The sequence below is a fragment of the Megascapheus bottae genome, chromosome 2, assembly GCF_031878675.1.
Source record: "Megascapheus bottae isolate mThoBot1 chromosome 2, mThoBot2.hap1, whole genome shotgun sequence".
Taxonomy (NCBI): Eukaryota; Metazoa; Chordata; class Mammalia; order Rodentia; family Geomyidae; genus Megascapheus; species Megascapheus bottae.
Window position 1 is genome coordinate 10,238,230 of NC_143510.1, and position 21,574 is coordinate 10,259,803.

The following is a 21,574-nucleotide window of genomic DNA, read 5'->3' on the forward strand; positions in this document are numbered from 1 at the left end:
GTTTTGGGGTCTGGAGCCTGGGTCTGGGGTCTGGGGCCTGGGTCTGGGGTCGGGGTCTGGGGTCGGGTTCTGGGGCCTGGGGTCTGTGGTCTGGTGTCTGGGGCCTGGGGTCGGGTCTGGGGTCTGGGGTTGAGGGTCTGGGGTCTAGGACTGCGGTCTGGGGTCTAGGACAGGGGTCGGTGGTCTAGGGTCTCGGGTCAGGGGTCGAGGTCTGGGGTTGGGGGTCGGGGGTCAGGGGTCTGGGCCTGGGGTCTGCGGTCTGGGGTCTGGGGTGTGGGGCCGGGGGCTGGGTCTTAGGTCGGGGGTCGGGGGTCGGGGGTCTGGAGTCTGGAGTCTGGGGTCTGGGGTCCTGGGTCTGGGGTCTGGGTCTAAGATCTGGGGTATGGGGTCGGGGGACTGGGGTCGGGCGGGCTCTCCGGGCAAGTTGGGGTCTGGAGTCTGGGTTGGGGGGTTGGGAATCTGGGGTCTGGGGTATGGGGTCAGGGGTCAGGGGTCTGGGGTCTGGGGTTTGGGGCCGAGGTCTGGGGTCTGAGGTCAGGATCTGGGGTAGTGGTCTGGGGTCTGGGGCCTGGGGTCTTGGGACAGGGGTCTGGGGTCTGGGTCTGGGGTCAGGGGTCTGGGGTCTGGGGTTTGGGGCCGAGGTCTGGGGTCTGAGGTCAGGATCTGGGGTAGTGGTCTGGGGTCTGGGGTCTGGGGCCTGGGGTCTTGGGACAGGGGTCTGGGGTCTGGGGTCTGGGTCTGGGGTCAGCGTCTGGGGTCTGGGTTTGGGGGTCTGGGGTCTGGGGTCGGGTGTTGGGGTGTTGGGGTCACAGTCTGGGGTCTGGGTTTGGGAATCTGGTGTCAGGCTCGGGTCGGGGGTCTGGGTTCAGGGGTCTGAGTCTGGGTCTGGGTTCTGGGGTCAGGGGTTTGGGGTCGGTTGTCAGGGTTCAGGGGTCGGGGGTGTAGGATCGGAAGTCTGTGGTGTGGTGTCGGGGGTCGGGGGTCTGGGGTCTGCGGTTGATGGTATGGGGTCTGCTTAGGGTCTGGAGTCTGGGGCCTGGGTCTGGGGTCTGGGGTCTGGGGTCGGGGGTCGGTGGTCTGGGTCTTTATTCGGGGGTCTGGGTCTGGGGTCGGGGTCTGGGATCGGGGTCGGGGTTCGGGGGTCGGGCGGGCTCTCCAGGCATGTTGGGGTCTCGGGTCGGTGGTCTGGCGTCGGGGGTCTGGGGTCTGAGTCGGGCGGGCACTCCGGGAAGTTTGGGGTATGGGGTTGGGGTCAGGGTCTGGGGTCTGGGGTCGGGGGTCGGGTGTCTAGGGTCTGGGGTCAGGGGTCGGGGCCTTGTGTCTGGGGTCTGGGGTTGTGGGTCTGGGGTCTGGGACCTAGGGTCAGGGTCTCTGGTCTGGGGTCCGGGGTCTGGGGTCTCGGGTCCTGAGTCTGGGATCTGGGATCTGGGGTCCTGGGTCTGGGGATGTGGGTCGGGTTGGTGGTCTGGGGTCTGGGGTCGGGGTTCTGTGGTCTGGGTGGGGTCAGGGGTCTGGGGTCTGGGTCTGGTGTCTGGGGTCGGGGTCTGGGGTCTGTGTGTGGGGTCTGGGTTCTGGGTCTGGAGATGGGGTCTGGGTCTGGGGTCTGGGGTGTGGGTTCTGGGGTTTGGGGCCGGGTTCTGGGGTGTGGGGTTAGGTCTGGAGTCGGGGGTCAGTTGTCTGGGGTCTGGGGGTCTGGCGTTGGGGGTAAGGTTTCTGGGGTCTGGGTCTAGGTCTAGGATCGGGGGTCTGGGGTCTGCGGTCTGGAGTCTAGGCCCTGAGGTCTGGGTCTAGGGTCTGGGGTTGGGGGTCTGGGGTCTGGGGCCAGTGTCTGGGGTCTGGGGCCGGTGACTGGGGTCGGTGTCTGGGGTCTGGGGTCGGGGGTCTGGGGTCGGGGTTCTGTGGTCTGGGTGTGGGGTCTGGGGTCTGGGTCTGGAGATGAGGTCTGGGTCTGGGGTGTGGGGTGTGGGGTCTAGGATCGGGGGTCTGGGGTCGGTGGTCTGGGGTCAGGGTTCTGGGGTCTAGGGTCTGTGGCCGGGGTCTGGGGTCTGGGGTCTGGGGTCTTGGGTCTTGGGCCTGGGGCCTGGGGTCGGGGTCTGTGGTTGGGGGTCCGGGGTCTGGGCTCTGGGATCGGGGGTCGGGGGTCTGGGATCTGGGGCCTGGGGTCAGGGTTCTGGGGTCTGGGGTCACGGGTCTGGGGTCTGGGGCCGGGGTCTTGGGTCTGGGGCCTGGGGTCTGGGGTCGGAGTCTGGGGCCGGGGGTCTGGGGTCTGGGGCCTGGGGTCGGGGGTATGGGGTCTGGCAGCTGTGGTCGGGGGTCTGGGGTCGGGGGTCTGGGGTCTAGGTCTGAGGTCGGGGGTCTGGGACTGGGGTCTGGGGTCTGGGGTCTGGGATCTGGGTCTGGGGTTGGGGTCGGGGTCTGGGTCTGGGATCTGGGTCTGAGGTCAGGGTCTGGGGTCTGGGCTTGGGGGTCTGGCGTCTGGGGTCTGGGGTCGGGTGTCGGTGGTTTGGGGTCGCTGTCTGGGGTCTGGGTTCAGGGGTCTGGGGTCTGGGGTCTGGGTCTGGGTCTGGGGTCTGGGGTCGGGGATCTGGGTGGGGTCGGGGGTGTGGGTTTGGGAATATGGGGTCTGGGGTCAGTGTCTGGGGACTGGGGTCAGTGTCTGGGTTCTGGGATCTGGGGTCTGGCGTCAGGGGTCGGGGGTTTGGGGTCGGTTGTCAGGGTTCAGGGGTCGGGGTGTGGGATCAGAAGTCTGTGGTCTGGTGTCGGGGGTCGAGGGTCTGGGGTCTGCGGTTGGGGGTCTGGGGTCTGGGTCTGGGGTCGGGGTTCTGGGGTCTGGGTCTGGGGTCGGGGGTCTGGGGTCTGGGTCTGGGTTCGGGGGTCTGGGTCTGGGGTCAGGGTCTGGGTTCGGGGTCGGACGGGCGCTCCGGGAAGTTTGGGGTATGGGGTTGTGGTCAGGGTCTGGGGTCGGGGGTCGGTGTCTAGGGTCTGGGGTCAGGGGTCGGGGCCTGGGGTCTGGGGTCGGGGGTCTGGGGTCTGGGATCTGGGGTCTGTGGTCTGGTATCTTGGGTTGGGCTCTGGGGTCTGGGGTCCAAGGTCTGGGGTCTCGGGTCCTGGGTCTGGGATCTGGGATCCTGGGTGTGGGGACGTGGGTCTAGGGTTGGTGGTCTGGGGTCCGGGGTCGGGGATCTGTGGTCTGGGTGGGGTCAGGGTTCTAGGGTCTGGTTCTGGTGTCTGGGATCTGGGTCTGGGGTCAGGGTCTGTGTGTGGGGTCTGGGTTCTGGGTCTGGAGATGGGATCTGGATCTGGGGTGTGGGGTCGGGGTCTGGGGTCTGGGGTCAGGGTCTGGAGTCAGGGGTCGGGGGTCTGGGGTCTGAGGTCTGGCGTTGGGGTCGGGGGTCTGGGGTCTGGGTCTAGGTCTTGGGTCGGGGGTCTGGGGTCTGTGCCTGCGGTCTGGGGTCTAGGGCCTGAGGTCTGGGGTCTAGGGTCTGGGGTCTGGGGTTGGGGATCTGGGGTCGGGGGTCTGGGGCCGGGGTCTGGGGTCAGTGTCTGGGGTCTGGGTTCCGGGGACTGGAGTTGGGCGTCTGTGGTCTGGGTGTGGGGTCTGGGGTCTGGGTCTGGGTGTGGAGATGAGGTCTAGGTCTGGGGTCTGGGGTCTAGGATCGGGGGTCTGGGGTCGGTGGTCTGGGGTCAGGGTTCTGGGGTCTGGGGTCTGGGGTCTGTAGCTGGGGTCTGGGTCTGGGGTCTGGGGCCTGGAGTCGGGGTCTGGGTCTGTGGTTGGGGGTTTGGGTCTGGGGTCTGGGGTCTGGGGCCGGGGTCTGGGGTCGGGGTCTGGAGTCAGGGGTCGGGGATCTGGTGTCAGCGGTCTGGCATCTGGCGTCGGGGTCGGGAGTCTGGGCTCTGGGGACTGGGGTCGGGGAGTGGGGTCTGGGGTCCTGGGTCTGGGGTCGCGGGTCTGGGGTTAGTGGTGGGGTCTGGGTCGGGGTTCTGGGGTCTGGGTGGGGTCGGGGGTCTGGCGCCTATGTCTGGCGTGTGGGATCTGGGGTCTGGGGTCTAGGGTCTGGGGTCTGGGGTCTGGGTCTGGGTCTGGGTCTGGGTCTGGGTTATGGGGCCGGGGTCTCAGGTCTGGGTTCGGGTTCTGGAGTCGGGTGTCGGTAGCCTGGGGTCAGGTGTCTGGCATCGGGAGTCGGGGGTCTGGGTTCTGGGGACTGGAATCTGGGGTTGATGGTCAGAGGTCGGGTTTGGAGTTCGGGGGTCTGGGGTCTGGGTCCAGGGTCGGGGGTCTGCGGTCTGTGGTCTGGGTCTGGGTTCGGGAATCTGGGGTTGGAGGTCTGGGGACGGGGGCCTGCGCCCTGGGTCTGGGGTCGGGGGTCTGGGGTCTAGGTGGGGTCGTGGTCTGGATCTGGAGCCGGAGCCTGGGGTCTGGGGTCTGGGGTCGGGGTGTGGAGTCGGGGTCTGGGTTCTGGGGTCTGAGGTCCGGGGTCTTGGGTCTGGGTCGGGGGTCTGGGGTCTGGGGCCGCTGCCTGGGGTCGAGGGTCTGGGTTCAGGGGTCGGGGGTCGGGTGTCTGGGGTCTGGGGTCAGGGTTCTGCGGTCTGGGGTCTGGGATTGGGAATCGGGGGTCTTGGCCTGGATTCGGGGTCTAGGGCCAGTGCCTGGGGTCTGTGGTCTGGGGTCGGGGGTCTGGGGTCAGGGTCTGGAGTCTGGAGCTGGGGTCTGCGGTCGGGGGTCAGTGGTCAGGGGTCAGGGGTCGGGCGGGCTCTCTGGGCATATTGGGGTCTTGTTTCGGAATCTGGGGTCTGGGGCCGGGGTCTGGTGTCTGGAGTCTGGGGTGGGGCGTCGGGGGTCTTGGGTCGGGGGTCAGGGCCCGGGCCTGGGGTGGGGGTCTGGATTGGGGTCAGGGGTCTGGGGTCGGGGGCCTGGGGTCTGGGGCCGGGGTCTGGGGTCAGGGGTCAGGCGGGCTCTCTGGGCATGTTGGGGTCTCGGGTCGGTGGTCTGGGGTCGGGAGTCTGGAGTCTGGGTCGGGCGGGTTCTCCAGGCAGGTTGGGGTCTGGGGTCTGGGGTCTGGAGTCTGGGGACGGGGTCTGGTGTCTGGGTTAGGGGTCTGGGTTCTGGGGTCTGGGGTCGGGGGTCTGGGGTCTGTTGTCTGGAGTTTGGGGCCGGGGTCTGGGGTCTGGGGTCTGGGTCTGGGGTCTAGGGTCTGGGGCCTGGGATCTGGGGTCTAGGGTCTGGGGCCTGGGATCTGGGGACGGGGTGTAGGGTCTGGGGTCTGGGTCCTGGGTCTGGGGTCGCGGGTCTGTGGTCGTTGGTGGGGTCTGGGTTCGGGGTTCTGGGGTTTGGGTGGGTTCGGGGATTGGGGTCTGGGTCTGGCGTCTGGGATCTGGGATCTGGGGTCGGAGGTGTGGGGACTGGGTCTGGGGTTGGGGGTCTGGGTCTGGGGTCTGGGTCTGGGTTATGGGGCCGGGGTCTCGGGTCTGGGGTCGGGTTCTGGAGTTGGGGGTCGGTGGTCTGGGGTCAGGTGTCTGGCGGGAGTCGGGGGTCTGGGGTCTGGGGACTGGAATCTGGGGTTGGTGGTCAGAGGTCGGGTTTGGGGTTCGGGGGTCTGGGTCCAGGGTCGGGGGTCTGCGGTCTGTGGTCTGGGTCTGGGTTCGGGAGTCTGGGGTTGGGGCTCTGGGGACGGGGGTCTGGGGACGGGGGCCTGCGCCCTGGGTCTGGGGTCGGGGGTCTGGGGTCTAGGTGGGGTCGTGGTCTGGATCTGGAGCCGGAGCCTGGGGTCTGGGGTCTGAGGCCGTGGTCTGGGGTCTGGGCTCGGGGTGTGGAGTCGGGGTCTGGGGTCTGGGGTCAGGGGTCCAGGGTCTTGGGTCTGGGTCGGGGGTCTGGCGTCTGGGGCCGCTGCCTGGGGTCGAGGGTCTGGGTTCAGGGGTTGATGAAAACAAGTTAACCAAGTTGGTGTTCAATAGAGCCACCATTTTCCAAGCATCCTCTGACAACAGTATTGAATTTCTGTGGGACTTTTCTAATGAGTATATAAAATGAATTCTGCTATGCCATTTGAGTGCAAGAAAAAGCCTTTATGGTTACTATGTTTCTTTACATTAGTTTTGTAACTTTGTAGACTATAAGGATGTGAAAACTGGAAATACATGTCTGTTAGGACAAAGCCATTTGTTTATAGTTTGATTACAACTGAGATTATACTGGGTGAAAATAATCTTTTCCACTTGAGCCACAGTACCACTTCTGGCTTTTTCTAAGTATGTGGTTCTGAGGAATTGAACCTAGGGCTTTGAGAATCCTAGGTAAGCATTCTACTGCTAGGCTATGCTCCCAGCCCCAAATAATGCATTTTTCTGAGTCACAAAAATTCTTGACATATGAGTCAAAATGTATTCCATAAAATAAATCATTTCTATGTCATTGATGACTTAGATATACATGTTTTCTTCATTAATTGCTTCTTCCTTTGGGCTTGAACTCAGTGCCTGGGCACTGTCCTTGTGTTTTTCTCTAGGCTAGCACTCTACCACAGCCACAGCACCACTTCCAGCTTTTTTCTGTTTATGTGGTACTAAGGAATCAAACCCAGGGCTTCATGAATGTTAGAGAAACACTCAACCACTAGGCCATGCTCTCGGCCCCTCATGAATTGCTTTCCTCTGCACTTTACTTTCTTTTTTTCTCAGACCAGTTAGAATTTATTGTATAATCATTTCCAATACCAAAAACTGTCATCATCTGAAGTGTCATGTACATTTTAAAAACCAGTGAGAAATGTTTGGGCAATTATGCATTTTACTTTCTAGACAAAATTAAGTATTGATAATTTTGTATATTTTATTCATGAGAAATTCAGTCCTGTTGTATACAATGTGAATATTTACTCTAAAGTCTAAAGTTAGTCCATGTAATTTTGTGCTAAAATTTATATTCTCTATTTCAATGTGTTTTTCTCTTAATTCCCCAGGGAACTTGTTAGACAAAGTTCAGGTTTCATTGTAAAAATAGCTACCCCACGACCAAGGGTATATTCTTCCACATTTTAACTAGTCCTCATTTGGTAGAGCATTCCTTTCCTCACAAAAAGTGAAGGTTATATTATTTGTACAAATATGCACAGCATTGATCTAATCCCACTATTTTGTTTGATGAAGTGAATATACTTAATTAGTATATCTGTCTGAAAGAGAGACTAAGACTTTTTTCACTAATATTGTGATGTTACTAAAATGAGGTTTAATTGTAAGTACTGTAGGAAAAAATTTTGTGCTGGTCTTAAAAGTGTGCTTATTTCAATTGCCCAACTACTCGGTGTTTTAGAAACAATTCATGACTGTGTTAAAAGTTTAACATATAATAATATATCAAATTCTTCATTTCCCTTACTGGTAATGGAGGAACAGTATAAAATTTAAATGAGGTCTGATTCAACTTGAAAAATTGATGTGTGTCTGCATATGACTGCAGTACATGTAAAAATGAAGAAATAATTTACTAATCAATTCAGAAAATTATCAATATCAAATATGTCATGAATGTCTTGGTTATTATGAATTCTACAAGGAGAATCAATTGATTCTCCACTAACTAAAATTCTTTTGCATTGTTATTTATGGTGTAATTTGCATTACCATCAGATGTTCTCAAGTTAGCTTTTGCCATTAGAGAACTGTAAGATAGCCTGCTGAGTAAGAAGTCAGCTTATGGATGTAATAATCCCTCCAGAGTGCACTAGACAGTATGGAGCATGGCCCAGAATGATTTCCAGTAATCACCCTTACTCCTTCCATGAATAATTCTTCTCACTGGTGATTTAATTCTGCTTTGTGGGAATAGTTTTCCAAGTTTTCTTTATGGGAAAGATCACAGCACCTAAAAGGATGAAAAGACATTGATTAAAAAGAAGACTAGTGTGTATGCAAAATTTTAGCCAACAGCTCTTGATTTTACTGAGACTTCTTGGTTAAATAAGGTTCATTTTCTTAAGTACCACATGACTACAAATACAACCTAGTACCTGGCGGTCTTTCAGTAGGTTGAGCCAGCTCCTATTTCTCAGATTTGAATGGTTTGGGCACTGTAGATTCCTCAAATAGCATGCATTTGTTGAGCAAATACACTTGAAAGTGGTTGCAAATGCAACCATTTAGATATGAGGAAATAACTCACAAGAGTTGACATGCACCTTTAACTGTGTTACTCTGGGTAAATTTGAATATTACAAATTTCAAAACCCAAATAGCAAACAATTTATCCTTGAATTCTAATTGCTAGATTTGGAAATCACATTGCTGCCATATGATTCCTCTCCTCCTCATATTTTGATCTCTACCACCCAGAAGAGACTCAAATTTATAGGGAATTAGAGGGTGTAATAATACAAGTTCTGCCTTTTTCCTCTTTTCAAATACACTTCACCTTCAGTGTGTCACTGTAGCAAAAGTGACAGTGCTGGATCTTTCCTAAGATGAAGCATCAATTGTTGACTATTTAAAGCATTATTTGTTCTACTTCTCTCTGTAGTCATTTTGTTTAAAATCATGTTTATTTACAAGCACACTAAGATGTTCCTATTTATCTGTCCTTTGGAAAAAAGGAACAGCTTAACAGAAAACCTCCACTCATATTTAACACGATTGGCCAGGCTTCCTTTAGCCAGCATCTTCCATCGCTGCAGTATGATAGTTTCCACACCACCACTTCCTTCGCACTATTCAGCCATCAACATAAGTCTGGTGGCTTATAGATTAAATCCAGTGACCAATTTTAGTATCTCTTTTGAATTAACTTCCCTCAGTTTTTCACAGTCTGAAGAAGCCCTTTCACTTTTATGCTTGAAGGAATTATTTCTTGCCTTTCAGAAAACAATTCTACTTCCTGTCTCTTCCTTTCTTCTACACCTTTCATTCCTTTCCACATTGTGATCTCTCTCTATTTGTCAACCTTTAGTATCTTTGGTTCTCTCTTCTGCCATTTCCTCCTCTTCTGCCCTTGTTCCCACATTGTACTGTCAAAATTTCAATGATCATCTTGAGCTGTTTCTTCCAACCACATGTGCTCTGCCCCGCACCCATCTCCTGGGATTCACTTCAGTGTAATTCAGAGCACCTAATTCTTTGAGTCAAAACTTAAAATGGTAAAAATAAAATTCACTATTTCCTTCCAATTCCCTTTATTTCCTATCTTGGATGATGGTAACACTTTATGAAAGAACAAGTAGTATACCCTTAATTTCAATTTTTTCTCTTCTTTCCCAGTAGACAATTAAAATCTTATCGATTAGCTCCTTGAATGTTACTTACCTCTACTTCAAATTGAGTTGGTATTTAAACCACTATATCTTGATTTAGCTGATGAAATAGTTGAAACAAGACAACCAATTCTGACTCTACAGTTGCCACATCACTTTTTCTCACCTTCTGCTTTCTAATATTGGACTTTGCATAATTCTCAGATTAATTATGGATTTCATAGTTGCAGTCCTTTCCATACTGATTCTTTTACAGCATGACTTACTAAAAGCATCACTTTCTTTGTGGAAATTCTCTTAGCTTTTTTGAGCAGAATCAGACCTGGCTTCTTCGGAACAGAATCTGCTTGTTCTGGCTGAGTGTTTAGGCTTCCTCACACACACTGTATATATAACCCATTTTCAAATATATATTGACAGATTTTTTTCCCCATTCTTCAGATTGGCTCTTCACTTTGTTGATTATTTCCTTAGCTGGGAAGAAGCATTTTAGTTTGAGGTAATGCCATTTTTAAATTTTTGCTTTGGTGTTCTCTGCTTTGTAGGTCTCATCCAACTGTGTCCTTTCCTATTCCAGTGTACAGAGGCATTTCTCCTATTTACTATTGTAGAAGTTTTATGTCTCATGTTTAGGGCTTTAATATATTATGACCTGATTTGTGTGGCTTGTAAGTGGTTTTGATTTTGTTCTCTGATATGTAAATCTCCAACTTTCTGAGTACCATTTATTTAAAAGGCTGTCCTATCTCCAATGTGTGTTCTTCCCTATCATGTTCCAGATCTTATCAAGAAAGTTCCCAGCTTTTCCTCAGTGTGTAAGTTAGCTACCGCCTCATGAATGGACATAGTTATGTGGATATGGGTTCTTCTTTATTTTTATTATGAATTGATATTATATTTTAAATATCACATAACTTTCCTGCATGTATTGGTACAATCATATGGCTATGTGTTTTATTATAATGATGTTGTGTATTATAATTGTTTATTTTCTGTGATGTAGCAGTATAAACCCTTGATGTATCTGGCTTCCTAATAAGAATGCAAAAATGTGGTTTATTTATGCTTCTTGTGTAAGTCTTAGCCATAGTAAATATTAATGACTGCCTTTTTGAATTGTTTAGGATGAAGGGTTAGTAATGGTTTCAAGATAATTCCATAAATCTCCACATGATTTCATAAATTCTTATGCTTATAATTGATCCACAAGATCTTTTCAATGTATGTATGTGTCTGTGTTTGGACTCCTACCTAAAGATATGCTTGTTGTCCTTCACAAGTTAGAGAATTCCATGGGAATCTTAGATTTTCATAAACATGAATCAATTCAGTTCATTTTGCTACACCTCTTTTTAGTTGTGTCTAGAATTCTTTTGTGGACTGACATCTGTGCTGTGTTCATGCTTTCTGTTTGAACACTCACAACATAGTGGTTTCATGATTTTATTTTGACTCAGTGAATGTTTTGCCTATCAACTTTTCAGCAAACATGACATACCTGAAGAAAAGGATTTTCACTTATTCTAACTTTGAAAATTAGTACTTATGTAAGAAAATACTTTTAAATTTAAAATGTAAATTTTTATAATTTTAAAGTAGTTGTACAAAGGAGTTCCCATTCAGCAAAGTCATTTATGAATACCCTGCATCTTGATCAGTGTCACCCTTTCAACATTCCCACCCATCCCTCTCAATCCTAACCTTCCCTCAGTTTTCCCAATTTTGTAAGACATATATTAGGTTTTATAACTGCATTCTTCCTTCTTCCTCTTTTCATTTGTCCTTATCCTGCTTTCCTTAATACTTCCTTCCATATTTTCTGGCATTATTTTGTTGAACTGTGAGTTAGACTTTCTAAGGAATTTTATCCTTTGACTTTTCCCCTGAATCTATCATAGTTTGATTCATACACTTATGTACACTTGTATACTACCCCAGAGTGATTACTTATATAGCTATGAATTAATTTTGTGTTCCACTTATAGGAGAAAAGATGCATCCTTTCTTCTCTCTGGACCTGATTTACTTTACTTAACACATTTTTCCCAGGTCCTTATGTTTCCAGAAAACATTCTTTATATTTTTGGTTTGCTCACACATAACTGTATCCAGTATTATTTGGTTATTTCCCCTGTATCTAATACATCCCTATGGGCAAAAGGCTGTGCTGACTGCTGGTAAAATGAACTTCTCAAGAGATAAGCAGTATATATGATAGAAATAAACCTTAACCCAAGGTCAGTGAGCAGTTGAGCGGTATGCAGGTTAATATCTGCTTTCATCTTGTAGCTACATATCAGCATTTCATTTTTGTGAATTATAATTCTTTATGCAGAAAAATGTTCCATGTGGCAACTTCAAAGCAGCCTGCTGAGAAACTAAGAGAATATTTAATAATGGTCGTGAGCAGTGAGGCCTGAGTGATCAAGTGCAGGTCTTCCCAGTTAGTATTGGTTATTCTGTTGGGCAGGTAGCTTCAAACACCATGTATAATCCTTTGAACATTACCTTCATCTTCTAGTACCTTCACTATCTCCAGAAGGTGTTACTTTCCTTGTCCTTTCTTAGCAAGGAAAAGGTGCTTTGTATTATTTATTGACCTGATAACATATTCTTGGACGTATAATCGGAACGTATCAAACCCAAGTAAGTTGTAATTGTAGGGGCCTCAGAAGTAGCATTTTAATCCATTTATGCTAGGGTAGAAGAAAATTTCCATTTCTTATGGAAAAGACTTCTAGAATTCCAGTCAGGCCTTAAACATTTAGAGTGAAATTGAGGGTTTATTTGCATTCTTAAAATCATCTAAGAAAATGTAATTTGGGAATCATCTCTCGTGTTCAGAGAGCTGGTGAACTATAAGTAGGTTACACCTTAGATCCAAGTCTTTGTCACTTTCAGTTTTGAAAATGACAAAAGATTGCTTAAAATTAGTTTTGGAGCTGGATGCTGATGGTGCTTGTTTGTAATATACTCGAAGCTTCTTAGGAGCCTGAGATCTGAAGATCAAGGTTTGAAGCTAGCCCAGGAAGAAGTGCCTGAGAGACTCTTCTTTCCAGTAAACCGTTCAGTAATAGTGGAAATGGCACTGTGCCTTAAGTGGTAAGAGAGCTAGCGTTGAGCACGAATGGGCTCGGGACAGCACCCAGACCCTGACTTCAAGCCCCAGAGCCCGCAAGAAAAGCAGTTTTTGAGCACAAAGAAAACTATACATCATGCATATCAGTAAAAATCATTAAGAAGAATCAAGGAGCAGCATTCTAATATGACAATAGCCATCAAACAAATAATTCAGTTTGAAATCATAAGGACTTTCATAAGTATAGTCTACTATCATACTCTGATTTTATAGGACATTGTTCTACTGAATTACTGTCACTATTGCAGATAATGTGAATGAAGCCAACTTAAAAACAGTTAATTTGGGAAAGAAAATTGCTATATAACATCCAAATAATAAAAATGTAATTAGAAATAGCATAGAGTGTTGAAAGAGTTTTGTCTTTGGTGTTTGTTTTTCACGAGGGAATCAGTCTATAGCCCCTAGGCTTTTCTCTGCCAGACATGATAGCAAGTGTTTCCTGAGACTCTTCGCTATTGGTTTTATGTCTCCTTCCTGCTGTAAGTGCTTTGCTGTGCCACAGCTCTGTACCTGTTTTTCCTGATACCAGTAGCCAGTAGAGCCAATGCTGCTCCTCTCTTGGGTGCATCTAACATTTATATTTAGAGGTGTCCAATTCATTTCTATCTCATTTATTTATCTAACCATTTAATTGTTTACTGCATATTGAGTTTGAAAAAGAGCAGAGGCTTAGAGTTGAAGGTATCAAGAAAATGTATTATAAGACGTCAGGCTAAGACAATAAACATCTGTACGTATATCTACCAATTAAACTTGATTCATAATATATTCATTTACATAAACCAGTAAGTCAGTATATAGAGACTTTTCCCTTATGTCTACTTTATTCATTGAAATAGGCTTTTCACAGTATTTATATACTATGATATGAATTAGACTGTTAACAATCAACTTTTTTCTATAGTACCTTCTATATGGTGTTATTGATCAATATTTTTAAATAAATGATTAACAAAAATAACTTTTCCTTTCATTGTGGCACTCATCAGAAAGCTCTGTGCTTCACCATTTCACTCATTTCCATGGAAACCATGTAAGTCAGGTTTCTGGAAAATAAATATTACAAAGGAAAATAGAAAAATCCAGGTGAAGCCTTAGATTCTTGCTTACCTTGGCAAATCAGTTATATCTGACAAGTGCTACAGAGATAAGTGTTGTGGAGAGATTGCAGTCACTGTTATGGTCCCGGCTTTTTCAAGTGAATGACAGCTAGTTGTCATACAGTCAAGGATTATGGGAAACATAAGTGTACTGACCCTTAGCACATGGGGAGCCTTTATAAAGTTACTTAGATTCAACACATTCTTAAGATTTCTTTATTAAACAGATACATAAACCTAATATTGGCAGGCTATTAATAGATGCTCATTCAGGCCATTCTAACTGGAGTGAGGTGGAATCTTAGAGTTGTTTTGATTTGCATGTCTTTTTTTTAATTTTTTTAGTGTAATTAGTAAAAGAGTTACATGATATTTGCCAGATAGAAGGTGCATTAATTCACATACATTGATACCCTTTCACATGTCTTGGTACCCATTTCCCTCCCCCCCACACACCCCCACCCGTCTTGGTTTCCCCTCCTTCCCTATCAAACTTCAAATATCCTAATACAAATAAATTCAATATATCAGATAACAAAGTGAGATACTATACAAATATGAGATAACCAAGGGACAGCAAAGGAGATGAGAGACAACATAGTACATTAAGGACAACAATCATTCATTATATGGCTTTTGTTTCAATATCCTGGAGGTCCTTTCAATTAGCTTCACATTATATGGCCTTATGTATCAAGATTTTGCTCTATTGCAAATCTCTGCTAGTGGAGCCCAAGGTTTCTACTGATTATGACAAATGAGGGAAACCATTGAGCCTAAGTTCTTTGAGTCTGGCTTACTTCACTTAATATGATTTTTTCTAAGTCTTTCCATTTCCTAACAAATGGGACGATGTCATTCTTTCTGACAGCAGCATAGACTTCCATTGTGTACAAATACCACAACTTGTTGATCCACTCATCAACTGAGGGACATCTAGGTTGGTTCCATATCTTTGCTATGGTGAATAGTGCTGCAATGAACATTGTTGTGCTAGTGGGTTTTGTATGTCCATGTATCTGGATGGTTGGGTAAATGCCAAGTAGTGGAATTGCTGGGTCATAGGGGAGTTCTATGTTTAGCCTTTTGAGGCACTGCCTCACTGCTTTCCATAGTGGTTGAACGAGTTTGCACTCCCACCAACAGTGTAGTAGTGATCCCTCCTGGCCACATCCCCTCCAGCATCTGTTGTCATTCGTTTTCCTGATCCTGGCCATTCTAACTGGAGTGAGGTGGAATCTTAGAGTTGTTTTGATTTGCATTTCTTTTATGACCAGAGATGTTGAGCATTTCTTCATGTGTCTATAGGACATTGTCGTTTCTTCTTCAGTGAAGACTCTCTTTAAGTCTTTGGCCCATTTTTAATGGGATGGTTGTTACTTTGGAGGTTAGTTTTGGAGTGATTCAATTTTTTGAGTTGTTGATATATTTTAGATATGAGGCGTTTGTCAGTTGTTTGGTTGGTGAAGATCTTCTCCCACTCTGTAGGCTTCCTGATTATTTTACTAGCTATGTCCTTTGCCATACAAAAGCTCTGCCGTTTAATGCAGTCTCACTAATCCAGCCTTACTCTGATTTGTTGTGATTCTTGGTCCTTATTAAGAATGTTGCGACCTGTGCCAAGGAGGCCTAGTATATCTCCTATTCCTTCCTGTAGAGTTTTCAGTGTGTCAGCTTTTACCTCCAGGTCTTTGATCCATTTGGAGTTTATTCTAGTGCAAGGAAACAAAGAAGGATCTGCAGGTGCTTAGCCAGTTCTGCCAGCACAACTTATTGAAGAGGCTGTCTTTCTTCCATTCTATTTTTTTGGCTCCCTTGTCAAAGATTAGGTGGCCATAGGTCTGTGGTTTAATATCTGGGTCCTCAGTTCTATTCCATTGGTCTTCAGGCCTGTTCCTGTGCCAGTACCAAACTGTTTTGAGAATTATAGCTCTGTAATAGAGTCTAAAGTTTGGAATTGAAATTCCTCCAGCGCTGTTCTCTCTGTTAAGAAGTGTTTTTGCTATACAGGTTCTTTTATTATTCCATATGAAATTTTGGATTGCCTCTTCTATTTCTTTAAAGAATGACATTGGGATGTTGATGGGTAGTGCATTGAATTTGTAGATAGCTCTTGGCAAGATTCTCATTTTCACAATGTTGATTCTTCCAATCCAGGAGCACGGGAGGTTTTTCCATTTCCTTAGTTCTGCTTTAATTTCCTTTTTTAGGGTTTTAAAGTTTTCATCGAAAAGGTCCTTTACATTCCTAGATAAGCTAATTCCTAGGTACTTTATTTTCTTTGAGGCTATTGTGAAAGGAGTTTTTCCTGATTATTGCCTCCTTCGTCTCACTGCTGGCATAAAGGAAGGCAGTTGATTTTTGAGGGTTGATTTTATAGCCTGCTACTCTTCGAAAGCTTTGAATCAGCTCAAGGAGCTTGGGAGTAGAGTCTATAGGATTCTTTAAATACAGAATCATGTCATCTGCAAAGAGGGATAGTTTTATTTCCTCTTTCCCTACTTGGATCCCCTTTATGCTTGCTTCTTGCCTTATTGCACTGGCTAGGAATTCTAGTACTATGTTAAAGAGGAGTGGAGAGAGTGGGCATCCTTGTCTCATTCCTGATTTTAGAGGGAATGGCTTTAGATTTTCACCATTAAGTGTAATACTAGCTGTGGGTTTCTCATACATAGCCTTTATTACAATGAGGAATGTTCCATGGATTCTCCAGAGCTTTTAACATAAAGGGGTGTTGGATCTTGTCAACTGCCTTTTCCGCATCTATTGAGACAATCACGTGATTTTTGTCCTTGCTCCTGTTGAAGTGTCGAATTATATTAATTGATTTGCATATGTTGAACCAGCTTTGCCTCCCTGTGATGAATCCAGTTTGATCATAGTGTATAATTTTTTTTTGATGAGTTGTTGTAGACGGTTGGCCAGTATTTTGTTGAGAAGTTTTGCATCGATGTTCATCAAAGATATAGGTCTATAGTTCTCTTTCTTTGATGAGTCTCTGTCTGGTTTGGGGATGAGGGTTATACTGGCTTCGTAGAATGAGTTTGGTAAGGAACCTTCATTTTCAATTTCGTTGAAGATCTTGAGGAGTATTGGTGTGAGCTCTGCTTTGAAGACCTTATAGAATTCAGCTGTGAACCCATCTGGTCCTGGGCTTTTCTTAGGTGGAAGTTCTGTAATTGCCATTTCTATTTCAGAGCTTGAAATAGGCCTGTTGAGTTGGCTTAGTTCTTCTTGGTTCAGTGTGGGTATGTTAATATTGGCTAGGAATTCATCCATTTCATCTAGATTCTCAAATTTGTTGGCATAAAGGTTTGAGAATTATTCCCTCATGATAATGGAGAGGATCTCCAGGATATTGAAACAAAAGCCATATAATGAATGATTGTTGTCTTTAATGTACTGTGTTGTCTCTCATCTCCTTTGCTGTCCCTTGGTCATCTCATATTGTTACAGTATCTCACTTTGTTATCTGATATATTGAATTTAGTTGTACTTGGTTATTTGAAATTTGATAGGGAAGGGGGGAAAACCAAGACGTGGGGGGGGGGGCGGGGGTAGGGTAATGAGTACCAAGACATGTGAAAGGGTATCAATGTATCTGAATGAATGCACCTTCTATCTGGCAAATGTCATGTAACCCTTTTACTAATTACAATAAAAAAATTTTAATTAAAGTCCTTCAGGGGCCACGAGTTTGGCCTAGTTGTTAAAGTGCTTGCCTAGCATGCATGAAGACCCGGGTTCGATTGCTCGGTACCACATACATAGAAAAAAGCCGAAAGTGGTGCTGAGGCTCAGGTGGTGGAGCACTACCCTTGAGAAAGTCCAAGGACAGTGTTAAGGTCTAAGCTCAAGCCCAGGACTGGAAAAAAAAAGAAATATTAAAGTCCTTCATCTATACTAAGAAATAAACAATATAAAAATAAATAATATTAGATAAAAAGAGAGGAGGTATTACAATGGATGTTTCAGAAAGAGAAAGGACCATTAGAATTTATAACAATTATCTGAAAGAAAAATAATTGACCTAGGGGAACTGGGAAAAAGTCCTACAAACATAAAACACTTATGCATTTAATCATGAAGAAATGGAATGTAGAAATGACATACAGTCATTCAGCAGAAAAGCTTAAACCATAACATTTCACTGATGAACCATACCAAACATAAGGGGGGAAAACCAAGACGGGTAGAGGGTGTGGGGGGGGAGGGAAATGGGTACAAGACATGTGAAAGGGTATCAATGTATGTGACTTAATGCACCTTCTATCTGGCAAATATCATGTAACCCTTTTACTAATTACAATAAAAAATTAAAAAAAATAAAGGAGAATCAATAATGAATCTTTAGTTGTTTCAAAAACTAAAAGAAGATGGATTACATTGAAATTCATTTTATGAGGCCAGGCAATGACTTGTTACTAAAGGGTAAGTTAAGATACCTCAAAGAAAACCCACATCCCAATGTTGATTGAAACACTGCACCATACTCAAGAAGTGGTAAAGGCTCAACCACAGGTAAATTGACAAAGTATATGTGTTATATACACAAAATTGGGTATTATTGAACCCTAGAAAAGAAGGGAGTTCAAACACAGGCAGCTGTAGGGACGAATTCTGAAGATGTTGTGTTAAGCAAAGTAACCTCATCACAAGACAACAAAGACTTGTACAAGTTACCTAAAATAGACAGCCTCACGGTGTTGCGGTGATGGGTAGCCGAGAACAGAGGCAGGAGAGTTACTGATCCTGGGCACTGAAACCAACCCAATTGTACAAGATGAATAAATTCTGGAGGCTCTGCTTTATGGAAAGAGAAGAATCTCATGGCCAGTAGTACCAAAAAATAAAGAAATGAAGATTTAAAGGGTCATGACCCGATTAGGACACTCATGATTATCTGAGGTTTTGCTATGCTTCTTCCAATGAACTAGGCTTCAGCGTCCTTTATTTTTGCTTTGTGTGCCATTCTACATTAGACCTTACTCTGTTTCTCTTACCAGCTTTCATTTGTTTTATTTTTAGTAGAGCTCAGAAGACTAAGAAAGTTGGTTGCTGTGGAAACAAAACCCTTCTTTTTCACAAATATTTTTCTAAATGTCATGCTTAGGTTCTCCCTAAGCCTGAGTTGCTATGCCAGTGTCCCTCCTCTGTTTGTTGGACAAGGCTGGACAAATGTGTTTGCCACAAGTTCCCAAGTAAAAGCACTGCTGTAGTATTCTACATTTAATTTCACTTGAAGACAGGGCACGAAATTCTAGGAATTATTTAGCCTTAGAAAGAAGTGAAAGAAACAGCCAGAGTAGTAGTTACAGGGAGCACTACTGCCCAAAGTGTCTTCATGAATCAGTGTTTCAGTGAATGTTCATCATCACTTATGAGCTGTCATAGCATACCAGGTATCCCCTTATCCTTCACAGAATAACCTTAATATTTATCTGTGCAGTGTTCAGATATTTTCAAAGCTATCAGTGCTCTGGTAGCTTAGGCAATGTCTTTAAATCTTGACCCTCACTTTGTACTAAATAATTTTCATAAAGCCAGTACCTTTAAAAAGTTTTAGCAACTCTATTGTGTGAATTAATGAAAGATGAATACTGTACTCATGATTTTTGAGGACAGAGTTGTGTGTGCTATACTATTTGAATCATGTCCCTGGCCCTTTCTGCTTTAGTTATTTTTTTTCCTTTCTAAGAGTTTGAGTTTTTTTCTGGGTTGCTTTTCTGCCCCAACCTTCCTATCTCCACTGATATTATTGGTGTTTGTGTCTTCTAAGACACAGATTGAGATCATTTATAGGCTCTTGTAGAAAAAAACGCCTTGGTAGTTATCTGTTGTCAATCATTACTTATGATTCATGCGACTGAAGGTGATTTTACTATAATTCCAGTTTAGTTGGTACCTTATTGAATGCTTGTGCCATATTAGGAAGCTAAATATCCCTCAGTAAATCCTTTCTGGTACTCACAAGAAGTCTGAAAAGAAGTTGAATGAATTATATTTATTCCAAATGATTTGAAAACATCAGTGGTCTAAAAAGAGTAGGTATATCATAGCCTTTAAATGTCAGTTAGCATTAACAATTCCTGGTTAGGAGATGATTGGGAAGGGGTGGAGGAAGAGAAAGGGGTACAAAAATATGAGAACGGGTTATCAAGGTTTGAGAAGTAATATACCCCTTACCCGATGTATGTAACTGCAATCCCTCTGTATTTTATCCTGATAATAAAATACAATTTAAAAACTTCATTGTAAATTTACATCCAGCTTTTAGGACAGTCTCCAGTGCTTATATTCTAGAGGGAACCAGATAATAAATACTAAGCATAATAAAGTAGTAAATTATATTGCACATAGGAACTTGACATCAGAAGGATAAACGGAGAAAAGTTCACAGGAATAAGGATTGAAAATGCATGAGGCAGGGTAGCAGTGCCTGAATGGTCTTTGAGAAAGTGATCTATGAGCAAAGTGTGCAGGTTGGGGGTTTGGTGACCATCAGGGAGAAACACACAGGCAGAGGAAAGTGATGATCTGAGCTGTTTCATGTTAGAGATCACCTGCCACCCTGAAGTAACATCAAGTATGTACACCACTGCACTTAGTGGGAGTGAAGGGCGAGGAGGAGATGGGATCAGAGAGGAGGCAGGCAGGACTGCTGCTATGCTTGCAGATAACAGAAGGTCTTGACACTCTCTTCCGGGAGTTTGGCTTTGACTGAATGAAGAGAGACTATGCATGCCTGGATTTTGGACACAGCCATGCTAGCATCTGACTTAGCCTTTGCAAAGACCTGGCAGCTCTGTTAAGAATACCTCTTGCCTCATGTCATTGTTGGTCTTCTAGCATATTCAGGAGTCTAATTTTTTTGCAGATATCTATGATCAACTTCACTTCTGGGCATTTCACGGTAGATGATTAAAATGCATTGACTTCTTTGTATTTTAAAATATTGAAGCTTTTAGAATAATGTTAAAAATAACTTTCTTGCCCAAATCCAAAATATAAATCGACTAATTTAAGGAAACTTTCTTTCTCTGATTACTTATTATCACTCTTACATTTGAAAAGCCTCAGGCAATTTTTGCAGGTTCCTCCCTGTGTTTTTACAGTTCATAATGAGATCCTATTTAGACTATATTAGTTAATTAATTCTTAACAATTTTATGCAACTTGCACTAAGTATCAGCGTTAATTAGTAGGTTCAAAAATGTTAACTTTTTCAGGAGGGCATATGTTATAAAATTGTATGTTTTCCAGGTTCTCTTAAATTGAACAAAGGGAATTTATGGTTTCTGTGCCTTGACTATTGGATTGTTTCTCTTCTTTGACTCCCACTTGTTTTAATTTACAGCAATATTTATAAAGTAACTGATCTTTGGAGAATATGATTACCTGAAATTAAATCATGGTTAGTTATAGATGTAACAGTTTGCAAAGCATTGCTTAATAAGCCTTTTGACTTTTCTTGTTGGAAATGCCATTATGTTTAGTTATATAAAATATGTAAAATTTAAATTAAAACTTGTTTAAGTCAGGTGCCACTGGCTCATACCTGTAATCCTAGCTACTCAGGAAGCTGAGATCTGAGGATTGTGGTTAAATGCCATCCCAGCAGCAAATCCATAAGACTATTATCTCTTCCAAAAAAAAAACCAGAACTGGGGTTGTGGCTCAAGCACTACCCTTGAATGAAAAGCTCATAGACAGCAACCAGGCCTGACTTCAAGCAGGACCCACCTATTAAAAAACTGAAAACAACAGCCCAGTAAAACCGTTTATTTTCTCTTTAAGAAACAGATTAGACCTATTTGTTAGGAAATGGAAAGACTTAGAAAAAGTCATATTAAGTGAAGTAAGCCAGACTCAAAGGAACTTAGGCTCAATGGTTTCCCTCATTTGTCATAATCAGTAGAAACCTTGGGCTCTACTAGCAGAGATTTGCAATAGAGCAAAACCTTGATACAAAAGGCCATATAGTATGAAGCTAATTGAAAGGACCTGCATGATATTGAAACAAAAGCCATATAATGAATGATTGTTGTCCTTAATGTACTATGTTATCTCTCATCTCTTTTGCTGTCCCTTGG

The 21,574-nt window shown here is 45.2% G+C and overlaps 1 long non-coding RNA gene across 1 annotated transcript in view; it reads right to left on the minus strand.

Moving 5' to 3' along the window:
- Positions 1 to 7,614: 7,614 nt before the first annotated feature.
- LOC150066376 (uncharacterized) overlaps positions 7,615 to 21,574 on the minus strand; it is a 666,939-nt gene continuing 652,979 nt past the window's right edge. The window contains exon 3 of the long non-coding RNA XR_016539124.1: positions 7,615 to 7,861. This is a non-coding gene — a long non-coding RNA (uncharacterized LOC150066376). The remainder of the gene's footprint in view (positions 7,862 to 21,574) is intronic.